Raw genomic sequence first — 10550 nt, 5'->3', positions numbered from 1 at the left:
GGAAAAGTTATAATCTATACATCGTCTCTCTCTCATCCTTGCATAGCTCAGCATAACTCCCTATGTCTATAAAGAGCTCTCCGTTTAGGCAGATGTCCTCTCTATCATTTTGTAGATCCTCTTCATGCACCCCATAGAGAGTAGCAACTTGATGCTCATCTGGCACCACATCTAGGAATACAATGGCAGAGGTGGATGATTGAGCTTGCAAGGAAAGCTAAGCCTACAAGAAGCCCAACCATCTCTCTCTTTTTTGACGTAGAGCTTGAAGGTGCTTGTCGCTTTGGAATGTTCAAAGGCTTTGTAACTTGAGTGATGGAAGAGGCAAGTCGATAACTCAAATTTTTCAGCTTGTGTGTGTGTGTGTACGTGTATGTGTGTGTGTGTGTATGTGTGTGTGTGTGTGTGAGAGAGAGAGAGAGAGAGAGAGAGAGAGAGAGAGAGCATCCCGGCAAAATGGGCTGCACAATCCTATTGCGACTTGCCTAGTGTAACTGTATTGCTGCAAATCTGTATTTTTGTTCTGTGTATGTGCATGCATGTTTGTGTGGAAGAGAGAGAGAGAGAGAGAGAGAGGCCATTATAACGCTAACTAGTCTAGTGTGTGTGTGTGTGTGTGTGTGTGTGTGTGTGTGTGTGTGTGTGTGTGTGTGTGTGTGTGTGTGTGTGTGTGTGTGTGTGAGTGAGAGAGAGAGAGCACACAATCAAATCTGGCAGTCAAAAAACTAGGTGGTGGAGTTGCACTTTGCCATGGATTGCTTAGGATGTGAGCGTAAAATCAAAAGATCATTATACAACATGGAAGGTAACTAGAGAGACATAGCGAGAGTGTGTGTGTGTGTGAGAGAGAGAGGGGGGTCCAGAGTAGTTGATAAGGTAGCCTCCCTTCACGGGCATATTGACTGCCTTCATGGGCAAGGAAGGAGGAAGAGAGAGAGAGAGAGAGAGAGAGAGAGAGAGAGAGAGAGAGAGAGAGAGAGAGAGAGAGAGAGAGAGAGAGTGAGAGCAGAGTCAAATCTTGGAGTTGAAAAACTAGGTGGTGGAGCTACGCATGGCCATAGATTTCCCAAGATTTGAGCGCAAAATCAAAAGACGTTATACAACATAGAAGGTGACTAGAGAGCCTGACCGAGCGTGTGTTTGTGTGTGTGTGTGTGTTTGTGTGTGTGTGTGTGTGTGTGTGTGTGTGTGTGTGTGTGTGTGTGTGTGTGTGTGTGAGAGAGAGAGAGAGAGAGAGAGAGAGAGTCAAATTAACGTGATGTAAGCAGGAGTTCACACAGTGAACATAGAGCGGTAGCTACAAAAGGTGGTGGCAAATGGTTTGGTGGACAGATGTGAGGTGCTCAAGAAAGTGAGGAAAACTCGCAAGGGTGCAGACTATTGGGTGGAGGACCCACGACCACCCCTTGATCCAGGCACACTTCAACCCTACTACTATAAACCTTATGCTAATAACTATCACTATAATCGCTACACCACACCAACTATTGAGCCCATCACACACACCTATGCTCCTCCCTACACACATAGTGCATGCACTTGCAATGTTTGTGTCCTTTACTACACCCATGGCTTCTACTATTATAATGCTTACTCTCACCAAGATACACCATCTCTTGGCTCTTTCTTCCTTATGTAATAGAGAGATTTGAGAAGCTTTTCACTTTCTCTCATGGCACTAGTTTCTTACATTTGTAAAGTTTTTCGATCATGCACTCACTTCTCTCAACTCTCTTGCCCTACTCATGTGAGGAGTTTTGTGATTTATTCAACATGCGGTTTGATGAACCCACATCCTCGTCACTACTCATAATGAATGTAAAAATCTTATAACCTAGACATAAATTTAATCTTCTATTGGCATCCCTCGTGTTCTCTCTCTCTCTCTCTCTCTCTCTCTCTTTCTCTTTGTTCACACTGTAAACTACCTCACATTCTTTAGTCGGGTGGATACATGAATAGGTGGCCCGGTTTTAACCGGTTGAAAGTTTCTTTTGGAGGCTTAAAATTTAGGGGGTATGAAACTGGTGTGATGGACAAGAACTGTTTGAATTAAATAATCGTGTGGAGGATATAAAATCTTAAAAATCATGTGGAGCATTCAAAAACACGTGTGGAGCCCACGTCAGAACGAATGTTTAGTGGAATGTTTTCATGACTGTGACTTCTCTGTATCTTTGTGCCTTTTTCCTTCTGCGCCTTTCTCAGCTCACCCTATAGCCCCCTGTGCACGCTGCTTATCCTTCGCTATGGATAGCAACCTAAGAAACAGCCCAAGGAATGCAGCACGACAGGTCTCCCCCACAAAGACCCGACATTCTCCCACGAAGGTATGTCACCTCTCTCTGTCTCTCTCTGCTCCTTTTCTCTCCTCTCTCTCATGTTCCCTTCCTCTCTTTCTCTCTCTCTCAAACACACACACACACACACATTGTGTCTTTGCGAGAGAGAGAGAGAGAGAGAGAGAGAGAGAGAGAGAGAGAGAGAGAGAGAGAGTACACACATGCATAAACAAAAAACCCATACACACACACATGCATAAACAAAGAATGCATACACACACACATTGAGAGAGAGAGAGAGAGAGAGAGAGAGAGAGAGAAAGAAAAGAGAGAGAATGAGAGAGAGAGAGAGCAAAGAGAGAGAGAGAGAGAGAGAGAGAGAGAGAGAAAAAAAGTAAAAAAATATGAAATGGAATGTTATATTAAGATTTAGGGTTAGATTAGATTTAAAATTACAATTAAAAGTAGATTAGATTAAGATCTAAGATTAAGTTAGATTACATTTAACTTATATTTAAGGTAAAATTAGCTTAGACCTAAGCTTAGGTTAAGATTTATATTAGATTTAAGATTAGGTTGGATTTAGGTTAATGTTGAGTTTAAGATTACGTTAGATTTAGATCTACGTTAGATTTAAAATTAGGAGAATATTTAAGATTAGCTAGGTTCGATTGAAGCTAGATTACATTTAGGTTTAGGATTTGAGATTGGATTAGATTTAGGTTTATGTTAATTGAGTTTAAGATTAGATTAAATTTAAATTTAAGATTAAACCAAGATTTAAGATTATATTAGATTTACATTTAAGTTAGATTACATTTAGGTTTAGGTTAGATTTAAGATTAGACTAGATTTAGGTTTATGTTGAGTTTAAGATTAGATTAGATCTAGATTTATGTTAGATTAGATTAGATTAGATTTAGGTTAAATTTTAGGGCATGTCAAAGAAGGCTTTTCACAAAGAGAAAACACTAGGTACACAACATTATGTATATTTCCATCAGAATCTGACACCTATTAACTCACCCACTAACCATGTTCAATTAGCTCAGAATCACCATATGTTCAATTAGGTTAGATTTAAGATTATATTTTGGATTTATTTTTTATGTTAAATTCTACCTTCGGGATTACGGAAGAAAATTAGAGTTAGGCGAACAGTGATCCCTCTCTTCCTCTCTACGAATTCGACCTTAAATTGGAAAGCTTTCAACAACATGATACTCAGATTGGAGGCCAACATGTAATGTGCTAAGTAATTCCTCGAACAAGGATCTGTTGTCAAGAGATGTAAAGATGCTGTGAATTGCTACACCTAGAGAAGAGGCAAAGGGGTTTTGTTCACTAAATGCATTGTCATGTAGATGTGGGTGTGTAGATTTCTTGTACCCACAAATATAGGGATTGACCAATAAAAACGAGATTAAAACCCGGTGGTTCCGATCTCCGTGCACCTTAGATTGAGGTGTGCGGGGATTGGACATGACTGGGTGGATGCATGAATAGGTGGACCAAAAACCTTGTCCCGGACAGAGGTTTTATAACCGGTACATAAAACCATCTCTATTAGTTCAATTCGATATATTATTTTGAAGAGCTTTTTAATTAAATATAGAATTTCCACAGCTTTTTGTTAAATATGGAAGATGGCTCTGTACCTCTTAACTATGCACGTCAGCTAGCTCTTTACACCATTACTATTTCCACGTCTCTTTTTCAAATATAGAAGACGGCTCTGTACCTCTTAACTATGCACGTCACCCAGCTCTTTGTCTTCCCGCTCTCTCCAACTCTCTGTGTAGGAGCACAGATTGTTGTTTTACTTTGTAGGCCTATCACACATCTATTGCTGTCATATACTGCTCTTGCTCTCTGTAGGCCTATCACCGCGCTCAATCTCTCTCTCTCTAGCATGGAGAAAGAATCTCACACTGTATGTGACTGCTCTCATCCTCACTGTGAACTGTGTGCTAGGTATGCTGTTGATGAGGTGAAGGAATATCATGCTAGGAGAAAGAGGGAGCAGTGTGCTAAGAACAAGCTTGAGCAGGTAGCACGTGAGGAAGATAATGATCGAAATGGTGCTGATGATGCAAAGCGTCAAAGACTTTGCAATGACCTTGTTATTCTCTTCAATCGGCGTACAAAAGCCCTCGATGTTGCATCACGCTCAGATATTTTGTGCAAGTTTGTCAATCATCCTTCTCTTGGAGACCTTGAAATGCCCATGGCACAAACAACCTTCATTGAAGCCATACGCAACACAATAGATGCAATCAAATTACCCAAGAGCGGACAAGAGCTCTTTCTTAAAAGGTTCATCACCACAATGCTTATGAATGTTGAGTGTACATCTACCTCAAAAGTGAATGTTTCAACTGCATCTAAGTTGCTAAATTTGCACAAGAGGAACTTCATAGCTACAAAGAATCGGTTGAGGGCAACAGGTGATGGCAATTTGCCAATCTCTTTGTGTGCTCAATAGCCCATGGATCATGGTTCATAACACCTAATGAGAAAGAGTTGATCTTCTCTTTTTGGATGTCTAACACTCGTGTCTCACCCAATAAGAAGGATGTGTGCAGAAAGCGTATTAGAAGAAATTCATATGTCAAACATCTTGTGCATCTTCTTGAACAATCTCAGGTAATAACTTGCTTCACTATATCCATTTTTGTTTTGTAATATTTGCATTCATGACCTATATTCACTATAATTGGGTTGATAAGAGTAGATATGAAATCGGATATGAGGGAAGTTATAAATGGAAATAAGGGGAATTTGTATTTGGTCCTAGACTAAGAGTAGACAAATATTGGATGTGAAGGAGAATATAAATGGAAACATAGTTTTTATCATACGCGTATGTTTGCTGAAACATACGTTTGCAAACGCATACTTTCACACGCATATGATATGTATAAACTGGTTATGTAAAAAACTGGTTTACATAACCAGTAAAAATATTTTAACACTTATTTCTCACTGGCATACATAGTGGTTAAGTGTTCACATGTACTCGTCAAATGTTCACATGTACTGTTTGTCATGTTAGATAGGTAAAAAACATATCTGTTTGAAAGGAAAATACTGGTTTACATATCCAGTAATTTTTTTTGTACACTTATTTCTCACTGGTATACATTGTGATTAAGTGCTCACATGTACTGGTTAGGTAAATAACATACCGATTTTAAATGAAAAGACTGGTTTACATCAGCAGAAGTCAGAACATTTGAACTGGTTGACACTTATATACCATTGGTACGTACCAAGGACATGTGTTCATTTTTTTTAACACATTTTTCTTACTGGTATACATCGTGGTTAAGTGCTTACATGTACTAGTTAGGTAAATAACATAGCGGTTTTAAATAAAAAAACTGGTTTACATCAGCAGTAAGAACATTTGAACAAGTTGACACTTATATACCACTGGTACGTACCAAGGACATGTGTTAATTTTTTTAACACTAATTTCTCACTGGTATACATCGTGGTTAAGTGCTCACTTGTACTGGTTAGGTAAATAACATACCGGTTTTAAATGAAAAGACTGGTTTACATCAGCAGTAAGAACATTTGAACTGGTTGACACTTATATACCACTGGTACGTACCAATGACATGTATTCATTTTCTTTAACACTTATTTCTCACTGGTATACATCGTGGTTAAGTGTTCACATGTACTGGTTAGGTAAATAACATACCGATTTTAAATGAAAAGACTGGTTTACATCAGCAGTCAGAACATTTGAACTAGTTGACACTTATATATCACTGGTACGTACCAAGGACATGTGTTCATTTTTTTAACCCTTATTTTTCACTGGTACACATCATGGGTAAGTGCTCACGTGTACTGGTTAGGTAAATAACATACCGGTTATAAATGGAAAGACTGGTTTACATCAGCAGTAAGAACATTTGAACTGGTTGACACTTATATACCACTGGTACGTACCAAGGGCATGTGTTCATTCTTTTTAACACTTATTTCTCACTAGTATACATCGTGGTTAAGTGCTCACTTGTACTGGTTAGGTAAATAACATATCGGTTATAAATGAAAAGACTAGTTTACATCAGCAGTAAGAACATTTGCACTGGTTGACACTTATATACCACTGGTACGTACCAAGGACATGTATTCATATATACTGGTTTACCTAACCAATTAAGTGAAAAGCATAGTGGTTTGAAATAAAAATACTGGTTTATAGTAATGTAATAGTTTTCCTCAAAGATAATAAAAACATGCAGTTTTCTTCAATGTTCTTTAACCATATATGTCTTTCATTGTAGGTGGAGCTCTTTCTCAACTTCAAAGAACAATACCCTGAAATTGTAATAAGGCAGCGGGTGTTTGAGTACATGAAGCCATATTTTGTGCGGAAATTGAGAGACCGATATACTTGTGGCTGCATTTCACATGTTCAAGTGTCCTTCCTAAAGGATGCCATAAATCACATGCGAAGTTCTGTATTCGGTCTGCATGGAAAAGCTTGCCAATGTCAATGCAACATATTCAAAGACAATGATGGATGCAAGGCACCAAAAAACCCTATCAAGAGTACCCCAGCCTTATTGGACTCTATACTGTGTCCAGAATCAGATACGTCCACCTTCCATGCCCTTGCCTGCTTGAGTGGTCAATGTAAAATATGTGGCCCGGATAAGTTAGACTTTTGTGCTGCAGAGGCTGCATTTATTGCTAAAAATATTGTGGTGAAGATTTTTGAGGACCTAGAAGTAGGAACTGCGCGTGACGATCTGAAGAAGAAAAGGAAAGTCTTGTCACATAAGGAAATATAATGCCAGGATCTCTCAGTCATACTCAAAGACCATCTTAAGAAATACATAATGCATAATTTTCTGTATAGATGGCAAGCAGAACAATATAAGGAATGTATACAAAGCTTTCCAGAAGATGTCGTTGTGTCAGTTGTTGACTTTGCTAAAAATTATAGTTTCAAAGAACAAAATGAGATTCAGTCCATGCACTGGTATTCAAATCAAGTAACTATTTTTGTGCACAACATATTTCCGAATTGCAGGTAACGACATCACCTTAGATCAATATTATTTATTTTGTATTAAGCCTTCAATAATTTCTGATTTTTATATTATGCAAGTGACATCCACAAGACAATTCACTTCTTCATTTCAGATGACAAGCAACATGACACACATTTTGTTCAACACTGTTTTCTGAAACATGCGGAATGGCTAAAGCAATTTGGTCTAAACATAAGGCATCATTGGGTATGGTCTGATGGAGCAGCTTCACAATTCAAAGCAAGAAGACCATTCTATTTCATTGCCATGTATACCATGTTCTAACAAACATTATCTGAAGGTGGTTTTAATATAGAGACCTATAATATTGGCATTAAAGTTGTAATCAAATGCTTGTCTAACATCATTAATATTATAATACGTGTTTTTTTTGGTAATTTTATCGTGCCAAGAGTATATTAATCTTCTTTTATCCATTGAATAAATTGCAGATACAGTGTTTTTATGGGATGGAAAATTTCTTGGAACTTTTTTGGATCCGGCCATGGTAAGGGAGAACACGACGGTGCGGGAGCAGTGATAAAAAGGTCTTTAACTCAATACCAATTGCAGCCAAACTGCCCAAAGATAGACTGTACTGTAGATGTTGTGGCATTATTGAGACGGACCTTGTCAGATGGTGCTACAACCACCTATGCATCCCAGGCCCGTTATGTAAGCAGGATTTTTTGGGTGATTAAATTGGGAGATGTCGAAAGGGGAAAAAATTGGGATGTGAAGGCTATAAAAAAAATGCACTCTGTTTCTGCATATTCAGAGCATGATACAACTGCTTTGAGAACACGTTCACTGTCGTGTTTCTTTAGTGCATGTAAACAAGAAAAGTGGAGAAGATGTGTGAGCAAGTCACACGTTCCTTTCTGGACATACCTTATTTTGGAGCCTACAGAAGAATGGGAAGACGATGACGACAAAATAAATGAGGATGCAGCGTATGAAGGACACTATGACACCCTCAGTCAAGATCTTATTGTTGGTGATAATTTTGTTGTTCCCGCACCAAATGACAATGAAGAAAAAGTGGATTTCTATATAGTGAAATGCACTGCAGCTATTCTGGAGTTTCATTAAAACGCTGAAGATCATTTGGGCAATATCATTGGGTGAAGATCCTATGCTATCAAAGGGTTTTACTATCGTATGATAAATGAGCAGACCTACGAGCTTTTGGACAAAAAGCCAGAGGTGTTCATATATTCACATCTTGTTCGGGCAATCAAAATCCCCATGATACCCCATCCCAGCAACTCAAAACTATATACAATATCACTTGATGTCAGTGAGTCTATCTACAATAGTATGACTTTGAATTGTACCCATCTTAACAAATGCATATGCATAATTTTGTGTATATCTCCCCTTAACTGTAAACTGGACTGTCTCCCTCTCTCTCTCTCTCTCTCTTTGTCACTTCTTAGTATCATATCTATATCATACCAGTCACTTCTCAGTATCATACCGGTATCATACCAGTCAATTCCCAGTATCATACCGGTATGATACGGTATCATACCAGTCATTTCCCAGTATCATACCCATATCATACATTCTCTATCTCTCTCTCTATCTCTCATTTCTAAACATCATACCAGTCACTTCTCAGTATCATACCGGTATCATACCAGTCACTCCTCAGTATGATACTGGTATTATACAAGTCCCTCTCTCTCTCTCTCTTTGTCATTTCTCAGTATCATACCAGTCACTTCTCAGTATCATACCAGTAACTCCTCAGTATCATACCAATCCCTATCTCTCTCTCTCGCTCTCTGTCTCTCTCTATCACTTCTCAGTATCATACCGGTCACTCCACAGTATCATATCGGTATCATACCAGTCCCTCTCCCTCTGTGTGTGTGTGTGTGTGTGTGTGTGTGTGTGTGTGTGTGTGTGTGTGTCACTTCTAAGTATCATACCGGTCACTCCTCAGTATCATACCGGTATCATATTAGTCACTTCACAGTATCATACCGGTATCATACCAGTCACTTCTCAGTATAAGACTCTGTGTGTGTGTGTGTGTGTGTGTGTGTGTGTGTGTGTGTGTGTGTCATACCGGTCACTTCTCAGTATCATACCGGTATCATACCAGTCACTTGAAAGAATCATACCCATATCATACAAGTCACTTCTTTGTATCCGACTCTCTCTCTCTCTCTCTCTCTCTCTCTCTCTCTCTCTCACTTCTCAGTATCATACCAGTCACTGCCCAGTATAATACCGTTATCAGACTCTCTCTCTCTCTCTCTCTCTCTCTCTCTCTCTCTCTCTCTCTCTCTCTCTCTCTCTCTCTCTCTCTCTCTCTCTTTCTCTCTCTCTCTCCCTCTCTCTCTCTCTCTCTCTCTCTCTCTCTCTCTCTCTCTCTCCTTTAATTTGCAAGATACTTCAAATATAGAATACAACGTATTTTTGTGCAACTTGCTTGTAAATGTATTATACATGAATTCTGTTACATTGATTGACAAGAAGGCTGAGTAATTCTCCATTTACATCCATCGATGAAAAAAATACATCGACAAAAGTCGCCCACTTCATAGACTTTATGAAGCTTTCTTTTTATATAAAAAATCTGTTCCTTTCTTCTTGAAAAAGTCAATCCACCATTTCCAATAAAAACGATGCACATAGGTGTCGTCAGGTTGTCCGTATGCACAAATTACAGTCCTCTTTGTATACTCAATTCTGTCCTTAGAGTACAACCAGTGTGCCAGCCAGTTTATGGCAGTGGTTGACAGAAAACAGGTGCGCACTTCTTTATACTGCTTTTCTAGCTTGGGAAAAACAAGAAATGAACCCAATGGATTAAACATTACCTTATATCCAGAATCATCAAAGATAAGTGTGTCAGGTGGTAGGTCAGGAAAATTTTTGAGATTCTTGTGGAGCACCGGTTTATCTGTCGCGCCCAATTTAAAAGGGGCCCTTGTGCACTGCGCCTGACTTACCACTCTATTGAATCTTTTGTGGTGGTCAGGGAACACTGTCGCTAGCGTGCGTTTGAGCTTCTCAAACTCGCAGCAGATCCATATCCACACTTCGAACCGTCTGAAAAAAAATTCAGAAGCACTTCTGCATCGGGCCTTACCCAAAACTGTGTATCCCCTTCAACAACATACTGCATTTCTGGCCAGTGGGGCAATTCTTCACCATATTTTCCATCAAATTTCTTGAGCAATCCATTAAGGTC

The sequence above is a fragment of the Adiantum capillus-veneris genome, chromosome 3, assembly GCF_014529385.1.
Source record: "Adiantum capillus-veneris isolate H3 chromosome 3, ASM1452938v2, whole genome shotgun sequence".
Lineage (NCBI taxonomy): Eukaryota > Viridiplantae > Streptophyta > Polypodiopsida > Polypodiales > Pteridaceae > Adiantum > Adiantum capillus-veneris.
The sequence above is the reverse complement of the archived record's forward strand: the minus strand, read 5'-3'. Positions refer to the sequence as shown.